The sequence below is a fragment of the Nipponia nippon genome, unplaced genomic scaffold, assembly GCF_047370975.1.
Source record: "Nipponia nippon isolate SJK-2023a ecotype South Korea unplaced genomic scaffold, ASM4737097v1 scaffold_9, whole genome shotgun sequence".
Lineage (NCBI taxonomy): Eukaryota > Metazoa > Chordata > Aves > Pelecaniformes > Threskiornithidae > Nipponia > Nipponia nippon.
Genome location: NW_028262413.1, coordinates 42,859,672 through 42,870,954, shown reverse-complemented (window position 1 = coordinate 42,870,954; position 11,283 = coordinate 42,859,672). Strand labels below are relative to the sequence as shown.

The window sequence follows — 11,283 nt, the reverse complement described above, 5'->3', positions numbered from 1 at the left end:
CATTTCTAGCCTCTGCTAGCCATTTATCTGATGCCGTTGTTTACGCTCCCTCAGAGTACCTCAAAGAGGAAATGACTGGCAGGATGAAAAAAAAGCAACCCAACCTCATAAGAGCATGAAAACATGATTTTATCATTTTGTACGTTATCAGTGATATTTGCTATGGATTTGGAGTTTTCATTCCTTTTTTATAAAATCTAGATATTTTAGCTCTCATCCCACACATCTGGGGGAAGTGCAGGAAATGAAGATTCCCTAGGATGTAAATTATATGAAATATTGAGATTTCAAGTAAAAAGTGATATTTTTGGAGAAAGAACTGATGGTGAATAAAAATTCCAGATTCCTGTCAACAAGAACATTTTCAAAGAACCCAAGTTCATACTTTTCTCCTTGTTACCTCTATAGCAAACGTGGTTATGTGTATTTTTCCATTTCATTTCCTCCTCCTTCTCTCTTTTTGCTACCTACTCCAGCTGCTCCTTTTCTCTCTCTCCTCTTGCCTCCAGTTTGTGCTTATAATTAATTGCTTCTGTAGCAGATTGTGAGTAAAAAAAATTGAGACTGCTTTCAAACATTTGACCCTCAATAGCGAATATCATATATCAGTGGAACAATTAATATGCTTAATCCTAAAAATTCTGTTCTCATGTTTAAATGAAAAGGTTAAGACATCGATCGGTCCAGTTTTTAGTAATGCGTTCACAGCTTTATTTTCCAATGAGGAGTAATAGATTTCCACATACAGGCTGGGGAAAGAAGAAAGGCTGCTCCTTGGAAGGGATTCTGATTTGCGATAATATTTGTTTCCCTTCTATTCATTGCCCTGGCCATTAACACCGATGTCCAGCCCTTTCATCTAAAAAGTTGCTGTGTTTCTTAGGGATTTTTCAACGTGCTACTTATTCCCAGCCTGTAGTCTCTGCAGTGATCTGGAGACATGTAACACCCAGTAAGTGATGTGTCTCTACTCAGCCCAGTTTCACACCAGCATTTCTCCAGTACTGGACCTCCAATGCACCTACACCCGATTTATCCTAAAGTCAACAAGAGGAAAAATAAGCCTACAGCTTCAAGTACAGCAGAGAAAGAAGTGAGAGGCACAAATAAGCTCAGGTCCTCGTGCTTTCATTTTCACAGAAACACTCCTTGTAATTAAAAAAAAAAAAAAGCCAGGAAACATGCCGAATCATCCAAAATGTTGAGGATAATGATTCAGGCCTTGCTGAAATGAGATACTCATTTCTCTGTGTCATTTTCATTCTTTCTTACAGATTGCCTGAACCTTGGACATGGAAGAATTTCTTTCCTTTACTGCAGTTTCTCTTCTGTCAGAGTAGGCAGCATAAACCAGTGAATGCTCTCTGTTAGAGCAATCAGAATAAATGGACAAGGCATTTATAGTCGTTCTGCTTTAATATATGTGGCTGCCTACTAAGAGCTTTGCTCTACCCAGAAAATACCCTCACATGCTGGCAGTTCAGTGTTTTCTTTTCTTGTCCCAAAGAAAGGACTAAGATTTTGGAGTGCATGGCTTCCAACACAACTCCAGGAAAGGCACACTTTTCCAGAGCAGCACTTGTCAAAAAGGGGTTGTTATTGCGATAAATAATAATATCAATGTTTATTTGTTTTTTGGGGAAAGACATTATGGGTTTTTCTTCCCAATGAAAATAACCACAAGCGCCAGGATCTGCTTTGTTTTCTTCCATTTTGAGTCCTCAGTTTTTGTTTTCCTTTTTCTTGCTGTTGAGAAAGCAAAGAGCACCCACACAGGCACCCTGGAGAAGAGGAAAAAAAGGAGAACATGGGTTGAGAAAACTTTAAAAATTACACCTGAGATATAGATCATTTTTCTGAAGTTCAATTTTGATTTTCATGGGGCTTTTTCACTGGAATATCAAAATATATGGGGAAACAAAGTTAATAATGTTTGGACTTTAATAGAATATTGACCTATTTTACCTCTAGAGAGGAGAGGAATAAATCTAGGAATAAATCTAACTCATAGTACATCCTGTTGCAGTCAGCTCTTTTCCTGCAGCAAATAGGTGGGAAGCAGTGGCCATCATTATCATTATCATCATTATCATCATCATCATTATTATGATACTTAGAAATGTTGATTGTAGTTGTAGTGCATGCCAGAGAGCTGTGAAGTGCATTTTAATTTCTCACAAAATATCCTAGAAGTGCAAATTAGACAAAAACATGATTAAGTCTCTTTTGTCTGTATATTTTCATGCCGATTTTAGATATTTTTGAATTTAACTTTTAGAGAAAAATCATCAGTGGTAGCAAGATATGTTTGTGACACAAAATTAATATTTTAAATGAAGTCATTTACAGGAATGCCATTCATGCTTGATCTAAAGGATGTTATTGGTGCTCCAGGAGGACCCTGGACCAGAAGCGTGCTGTGCAAGGCTTTGTGCTGCAAGATACAAACATTTAACCAAGATAAACTGATTCTTTTATGAACAAACACATTTGTTTAATTGTTTTCTGTGATATAGGGTAATGGATGTATTAGCAAACTCCAGATTCAATAAAGGAGAAGAGATAAGCTCCTCTTGTTGATAACAGTTTAATTCATGCATACAGAGGATACAGGGGAACAACACGTGGATTAAATACCAGGTACTAGAGACCATTTAGGAAAGGATGTGACTGAGGGAAAGAAGTAAACTACTGGGAGTAGAAATGGAAACAGACTGGGGGTAGAGAGTAATGTCAACTTCTTGCTTGTAAAGAGCTGGTATCAGAAATTAACCTCCTTAACCACCATATTAAATTAGTAGCTCATTCATTGCATGTGTTCATCTGTGTCACAGATGGGTCCCTTACCCTACCAGGTGGTCACAGACATACATCCAGAAAAGCAAGACTGTTGCAAAGACTGGGAGAAATGAAATTGCCTTGCCAGAAGCCTTGGGACCACACTGCCAGCAGGGCCAGAAGATCTATAGAGGAAAGACGGGAATAGCTCTAGGGACATCTCAGCCTGGATGGTCTTGCTTTACCTTGCTCATTTTCAGGTAGGTTGTTGGTTGATTGGTTGGTTAGAATACGTAGGACACCTACACAAGAACCATCACCATCTGTGAGTGGCCAGTGTACTTCTCATCTACTGCAAACACAGAGATTGAAGAGGCTTTGCCAACCCACCAGGAATAAAACCATGGACAGCAGGGAGCAGGGAAAGACTTTAAGACGAGGAGATGCTATTGCATCTTGCCGTGGGCATGTATATATGTAACATATCACTGTTATACAAATATTTTATATCATTGCAGATGATGAAGGGTTTTCTCAGCAAAATGGGCAGAGAGGAGACTGGTACAGAAATGAGTCTGAAAACAAAGATGCTTCCATGGTCTGGTAGTACACTAAGAGAAAAGGAACCAAGTAACCAGGATTTTGTCATGAACAGAGTTTATTAGGGCAGAATTGCTTAAAGTGCTGCCTGAGGAGAGATGCTCTACTGAGCTGTGGCTAAGATGTATGAATGTCCAAGCTCTCCCTTCATTTGGCTCTCTAGAAACAACATTCACTTCTAACATGAAGACATATGAAGATCTTAATGTACAGCCCATAGGATACGGTAGGACATCTGTCACAGCAAATACCTTGGCTGCTTTGCCATTCTGTACTGTGAGCAAATCTTTTCTTTCCCCCCTCTCTGAACCTGTTTCGTAGACTTACTTGGCATTCTTTTTCCTTTGCTGAAACTTTGAATTCAAACCTGGGGAAGTTCACACCACGTCTTCTCTTGAACTTTTAATCCAGTATCATCACTTTATGGGTTTTCTTGTACACTGGGGTGTTTGTGATGATTGAATGAACTTAACCTCAGTCAGTTTTGATTTTATGTCAGCAAAAAAGCAGGCCTTCGTGGACTGAGCAGGCCTTTGTGAATCAGGTTTCCTTCTTCTTCTCCTCCACTTTTTTAAAAGTCCCTTCTGACAAAACCAAGGAGCCTTCGGCAATATTTCCTACTTATTTCACTGTCTGAAGCTAATTTGAACAGATGCACTGAGAATGACAAAAGTTAAACAGCCTGAAAAATAGTTTTCCAGCGCTTGAGGCAAAAGTTTAAACTACTTTTTTTTTTTAAACATTTTTTTCTTCTCTCAAAACAGACTGAGAAAACCCTGCTGCTGAGCTAATGATTAATTCAGAAATTGTTGCATTCTCTTGTTTTATTCTTTAACCAGGTTTAAAGTGAAGGCTTTGTGTTTCAGATACAACAAAACAACTAGGACATGAAGTAATTGTACATCACTGTTGGGTATCAACAGTCAAAGAAGGTGAAACCATTTGTAAAACAGGCTGATGCACCCTGTAAGCCATTTTATTCTTTCATTACTGCTCTCCTTAAAGCTCACTCATGCAGTTCAGGCAATTCACATACAATGAGAGCTCCGATCCCGCTGCTTTCTTGAAGATCTCATGGTACTTTCAGAAGTGTTTCCTCCGAAGTCAAATTCTTCCTCTCCATCCAATTCTCCTTTCCTGATTTTGCTTCTTTGTCTAAGACACAGATGTGATTTGCTTCTGTGCTGGAGTTAACCAGAAATGCTTCACCCCAGAGGCAGTTGCATTACAGCAAGGTGCTACTTTGTTGCTATGAAAATCATCAGAACAAGAAATGAATAAAGGTAAAATATCTTTGAACATGCATTACACCATTAATAATTAACTAAAACCTCATCATAATTTGGAAAAAAACATTTATGAGGGATTAAAACCACCCATTCCTTTTTACTAAAACAACACAGGGTCATGCTGTCCAGTCTTGCATCCTTGCAAGAATTTAGGCAAGTGCCTATGTGATCACCTAAAAATCTCTGATTTTTTCCACTCGTGTTTTATGGTGTTTTCAGTTATTCAAGTATAAGCATATACAGCACCACATGATTTACAAGACCTACCAAATGTCACACAGATACCGCTAACAGCCCTGAATACAGTAGCAAACTACTTTACCATCCAGTGCGTTGAAACATGTTTACACAAAATATGTATAAAAAATTTCAAAGAATATAAATATGTACAACAAATACAGCCTGTTTGCAGAGAAAAGTTAGACAGGTCTAAAATCATCAAATGTTTGCAATGACTAATTTACCCAGTTCTACTCCTAACCAACAGCAAGTGGGTAGCGAGACTCCATCAACCACTTTGTTTTCTTTTGGTTGTTTTGTTTGGCTTTTATTCTAATTAAAGACATCCAGAAATGTTCAGGGGTTTCTTGGTCTTCAGAATATAATTAGCAATCAGATCTAATAATGTTATTCATTTGTGGAGATAAAGGGATAGCACTATTAAAAAACACAGCCATTCAGGAAATGCACTGATAAACGAACATGTTTATGTTATATATGTGTTGTATCCACACACACATACATAAGTGCATATGTGTATAAGAACATTTGAATATTGAATGTTAAAATGAATATTTTTCATTTAGTTTTGTAAAGTGCTGTTACAATGCTTCAGCGCTGAGCCAAAAGCAAAGCAGCAGCAAGTAGCAGTAGCTAGCTCACATTTCTGCTTATGCCAAGGCTATCGCTTCTCCCCATGCCCACTGCAAGCAGTCCCTGGAGGACCTGCATGTGATATGCTCCTGAGTAGTTGCAGTCAGTGTCTCTGAACGATCAGTCAATAAAGACCAAAGACCACAATGCATGGCATAGATCAGGTGTCAGTGACTGCCGAGGTGCCCAGGTAGCACCACTGCAATTATTCCTGTATCTGGTCCTTTCCAACCACTCAGATCTCAAACAACTTGTTCAAACTCTTTGGAGGTTGAAAAAGACCGGACACAACCTGCTATTCTCAAAGGCAGACCTTCCCCCAGGGACACTGAAGTCCCACTCTCGTCATCATCAGTGAAGTTGTTGTAGAGGTTTGGCTCCTGCTCTGAAACAGCCTTTGAAGCCGGACTCCTCTTCACTGACAACGGAACATTAATTTTCAACCTCTCTCCAGCTGTAGGCCTCTTGGGCTTCTGTAATGGCCTCATGGAGGAGGTGTAGCAATGTAATTCTATCAATAATAGCCTTATTTTTCTTAGTTATGTTCCATGTGCCTTGTCTGAGTAGCTCCTGGATTCCTGTGAAAATCACTGCTGTGGAGGCTCAAGTTGACCTTTGTAAATCCTCCTCTGAAGAGCGGGCACTGTGTCTCAGTGCTGAATCAGCATCTGTCAACTCAACAGGTTTGATTAGACCTGACAGGAGATCCTGTATTATTCCTATCAGTAAATGCTAGAGACAAGCCCATACAGCCTTCACGCGATTTACTTCATTTCTTATTTTCTTTGTCCCCTACCTCATTCTGCTCTCACTTCATTCATATTGTGGCTGCACTCCTCTTTCACTGCAAGTGAAGGAAAACACATATTCAATAGAAAAAAGACCTGTTCTGCTAGTTAGGTACTATCTGCTACAGGATAGTTTTGTTCTTATGCCTGAACTAGTGCTTCTATAGCTAACTATCTGACAACAGCATCACAGGAGAAACACTGAGGCCACCAAGCTTCAAGTCACTCCTGCTGCTTCAGCAAGAAGTGTGCCTAAGCCAGATGGCCGAAGCTGGTGAAGTAAAATCTGGGGCCTCAGAACAAATCCTGAAGCGTTATCTCATCTGAACACAGCACACCTGGTTGTCCCAATGACTGGATAAATGCCTTTCAAGCCAAAGCAGCGTAGCAAATTTGAACACTTCACCTCTCTGATAGGAAATCAATGCTTACTTTTAGCATTCAGCTTCCACACTAGATTTTCCCTTTCCCTTTTTCCAAGCCAAGTCCCTGTCCTTCAGGCAGCTGCCTTCTGCTTTCCCAGAAGAGTTCAAGAAAGGGCTGGAGTGGAGGAAAATGATCATCGACGTTTATGTCACAGTGAGTAGATGCAGGTTAATGACAGATTGGTGACAGCTCTCACATGGCAGGTTCCTGCCTGCACTGTCAACTTGTAGCATATGAAGGAGATGCTGTTTATGGCACTCACAGGTCAGCTTTGCAATTTAAAACACTTTGTGATACTGTTTTCAAAATCTTCACACTCAGTGCCAAGTGAAAAGAAAGCGGGGAATCAAACATTAGATGTCTGCAAGGCTCACGACAGCAATGTCTGCGCCAAAGAAATCTGGCATGTCTGAACTCCTCATCCTGAGAAGGTTTTTTTCCCCCTTTCTCCCCCACTCTCTATCTTTCTTTTCTTCTTAGCTTCTCACCACATCCTGAGGTTTGAGTCACTGTGGGTTGTACTTTCATCAACAATGAAATACAGAGACACCTTTCACAGCTGCTGAGCTGGTTTCTTCCTTGGAATTTGGCTTTATAAAGGCTAGTTGTTTGCTTCTGGAGAGTTCACGCACATGTGTACACAGCCTCAGACTTGCACACAAAAAATCCTCCTTTTGTTCATGCTGTAGCAAAACAGCAGAGCCGTACACAGCCAAATCCGTCATCAGAGGTGATTGCTGCTGTCCTGTCACCCGGGAGCAATGAGGCGATGCCACATAGGCTAGCAGGTAGCCCGGTTTTTAATTAGAGCCTTGCAAAATAAAAAAAAGATAATAATAAAACAATGGATGATGAGCCTTTCCAGGATGCCAGATACATTGCGAAGCAACAACAGCATCAAGATTAATGTTACTGATTTGGGATCCTTACAAGGAATATTCTTTTCAGAGCTACAGTGTCTTTTTAGAGCTGCATTTGCAGCTTCTCATTTCAACAGTGTCTCATCCTGCCGCATTCCCCAGTTGCAGGGAAATGTTATTACCTGGGCTGGACCAAGGGGTGGGGCGAGCCGCTCTTCCAGAAGCACATCCTGCTACTGCCCGATGCAGCAGCCCGTTCTCACGTGTGCTGATACCTCTCAAAGCCAGCCTGTTTCTGTGGCATTAGAAAACTTGATTAGCTTTCCTTCTCGATATCCCTTCTGCCCCCCCATCCCAACCCCAGCATGCTGTTTTTCATTTTCGTGCTGCCTCTGCACTTCCTGATTCCCTCTCGTACCGAAAATGATGAACTCCAGCAAGAAAGGCTCTTCTGATGGTATTTCCTGCCTGTCAAACAACAGGAAGCATCAGAAACCTTGTGAGAAAACCATTTCTCATGACACTACTAGGTTAATAAGCTGGGCCCAGATGGCTCGGGTAGGTTTGGAGAGCATTCACGCTAGTATCTGAGCGTTAGGCTGTTTATCTGAACTTTTGATCCTGTTGGGGTTTGGCTACCTCTTTCATGTTCCACGTAAACTTTGACATTGTCTACCATGCTTTCTCTGGCCAAATGCATTTCACGAGCTGCTCTAGTGGCATAAGGATACTTTCTCATGGCATTGCTTGTAGTTTGCTCTGACTTGTGGAGTTTTAGCTAACACATGTCCCGGCAAGTGCAGATCTGTGCGAGTATGTTGATAAATCCCTTCGCTAATCCCTTTGACATGAGTAACCATTCATTCAAAACTCTTCCAAATAAACAAAGTGAAAATTTTCTCCTTCAGTGTTTCAGTCATCTAAAACTGGGAAAAGGAATTATATTGTGTGGTTTAATTCACCCATCACGTAAATTGAGTAGGAAACAGTTGAATCAAAGAGCGTATGTTGTCCAAACTTGTTAATGAATATTGGAAGAAAAGACTTGAAAGAGTCTAGGTTCACTTTCCAAATAATTCACGAATCAGAAAGGGTCCTGCTTAGAAAAGCAGTGGGTTCCTGTTGAATTTAACATCTACCCTTAACAATAAACACATGCTTAAATCCACGTAAGACAAGTAAGACTAAAGAGTGCTGAGCTGGGACACTATCATAGAATATTTTCAGCTGTTTTCAACCCTGGAATTTTTCCCCCGCATCCTGCAGATGCTGCCGGAAATCCCCGAGGCAGCTGAGGGCATTTGGGTATTCATTTCTGCATGTCAAAATTTCCCCGTAGGCTTTGCAAAACTTGAACCAGCTCTGCTTTGTATTTGTCTGAATGACAATGTTAGCTACTGATTTCTCTTGGAGACAGTATAGTTTCAAAAATCAAAGGTTCAATTTTGCTGTAGTGATAAATGGAAATAAAAGACAGGCAAACTACCAATTTCCTGCCTGAAATGAAAGTAGCTACTGAGATGCAATAAAAAAAAAGTCGAAGATTCAAACTGCGTTATCCAGCAGAGCTTCTCAGGACATACCTGAAAGTGTCTCTTCACTTTATTTTTCTCATCTATTCCCAGGTAGACCAGACTTTCTTTACTGTGATGTGTTGGCAGCAAATAACATTTCATGAGACAGATACAGTCTGCAATGTCCTGTCTGCTGTTCTTATTAACAATTTTTCCCCCTCATCTATGTCTGCTTCAGCTGAAACAAACAGTCTACATGTCAGATGTTCATTATATTGATGATGTCCCAATGACAACCAATTTATTTTCCTGCCTGCACCTCCAAGAATTGTATTAGTAATGATGTCTATCTGCTCTAGAGATGCTTTGTAAAAACTGATGGTCTGCCACGAGGATACTTAATTACATCTTCTTAAAGGAACACAATTAAGTTTCCAAGTAAAAGATTGCTCTGGGGTTAAAAATGTATTTGCAAATCAGTTTTCCTGGTGGGTAGGATGTTTAATTTTCATTTTGGTCACCAAACTGGAGAATTGATCTGAGAAATCTGGTAAGATGAATGCTCTCAAAAGCAGAGATGACACCCATCAGAGCTGTCTGTCAACCTTTAGCCAACGTGATATTTGGTGGTAAAACAACATACACATATGACATACGAAATGCTCATCCTGGACACAGGTGTGTGTTTGCCACAGAAACTATAAGTACATGGTGTTCCCAGCTTGCACGTGCCTCTGTGGGACACTTGGCCATCCCATAATGGGGGTGCAGGGCTTGGGGCAGCACTGACATTTGGATCCTTCACCCAGAAAGGGGTAGTGTGAGGATATGTTGGCCAGGCAGCAACTGACTCAAGCCAGTAGAAAGTCTCTTGGTTCTCCTGAATCCTCCATGGGAAGCAAGGGTCTTTCATCTGAGGTTTCCAAACTGCCCTGACTCTGGTAAAAGTCAGACTTTCTGCAACAGCTTCGTTTGACTCCGTCTTGGGATCATATATCCTTTCAGCTCAGTCTGTTCCAATGTTTTCCACATCACCTCTGACATATTTAGTTTCCACATTAGCTATAACATATTTATTATTTTTAGCTGAGCAATTCTTTTCTGAAAGCAAATCACTTTTTCATAGCATTTTGGAAATGAACCCAAAAAGATGCCTGAAAGGAATGTCATGAAAATACATGTAGCAATACTTCCCTGCAATACAAAACATAACTCATCTAACATGCAGATCTCTTCAAATGCTGGAAACCACCTGCTTCCCAAAGCACACGATTCTGTAGTCCAAACCAGAAAATAAATAAATAAAAGTGGCTACATACGTACATACACACACACACATAAACTCCTATCCAAGTCTATTTTAGCACGTCAGAAATCAGAAACTGTTGATGTGAAAAAGGACATAAAGAAAAAACTCCTTTGTGTACTACTAATTTAAAAATAGTCTATCATAGTTATTTCCAGAATATGTCAGCATATAATTTAAAACAAATGTTTTGGATGAAAACGGAGCTTTTCAAATTACTTGTGGTAAATAATATTTATAATAATATTGATTTTATTTGTGGTCTTTTCTCTCCTGTTTTCTGCTAAGCCGCTCATTACTGGAATATACTTACCATACAGTTTGGACAAGCAATTGCCAATCTGTTGTCTTTTTGTAAATTGTACAGTATAATATTTTGTTAGTTGATTTTAATAATAATGTTTATACTGGTTGGCTCAATCACACGCTAGTATTTCTGTTTCTTGACTGGAGAGACTGAAGAGCTTAAAACTAAAAAAACCCAGCAAATTGTAAATGATAATAAATGCACTTCCAGGTGCAAATATTTGGTTGAAAACAATGAGTTTAATGAGTTTAATGAGTTGCAACTCATTAAAAAAAAAAAAAATACCGGGCAAGTATTAATCACAAAGTGACCAAAATCTTCATGCTGACTAAAGTTTCCAGCCTATTCAGGGGAGCATTTGTGAATCAGGTTTTAAGTACTATACCTCCTCCAGCTGACTGAACAAATGAAAAAAAAGACTGTTCTGGAAAATAGCTAGATGAGACATTCAAGCTGGGCCATGTTTGGGAAAGCTCGGAATATTCTTTGCCTTCCTGGTTCTCATGGCTGGAGACCCCTTTCCCCTGCAGATGCTGCTGCTG

At 39.9% G+C, this 11,283-nt stretch overlaps 1 long non-coding RNA gene across 1 annotated transcript in view; it reads right to left on the bottom strand.

The window, feature by feature from the left end:
• Positions 1-3,212: 3,212 nt before the first annotated feature.
• The window catches only part of LOC148050297 (uncharacterized), a 124,894-nt gene continuing 116,823 nt past the window's right edge, over positions 3,213-11,283 (bottom strand). Inside the window, exons 5-7 of the long non-coding RNA XR_015701405.1 lie at positions 7,797-7,909; positions 6,761-7,565; positions 3,213-4,627 (exon numbers count right to left, since the gene is read on the bottom strand). This is a non-coding gene — a long non-coding RNA (uncharacterized LOC148050297). The remainder of the gene's footprint in view (positions 4,628-6,760; positions 7,566-7,796; positions 7,910-11,283) is intronic.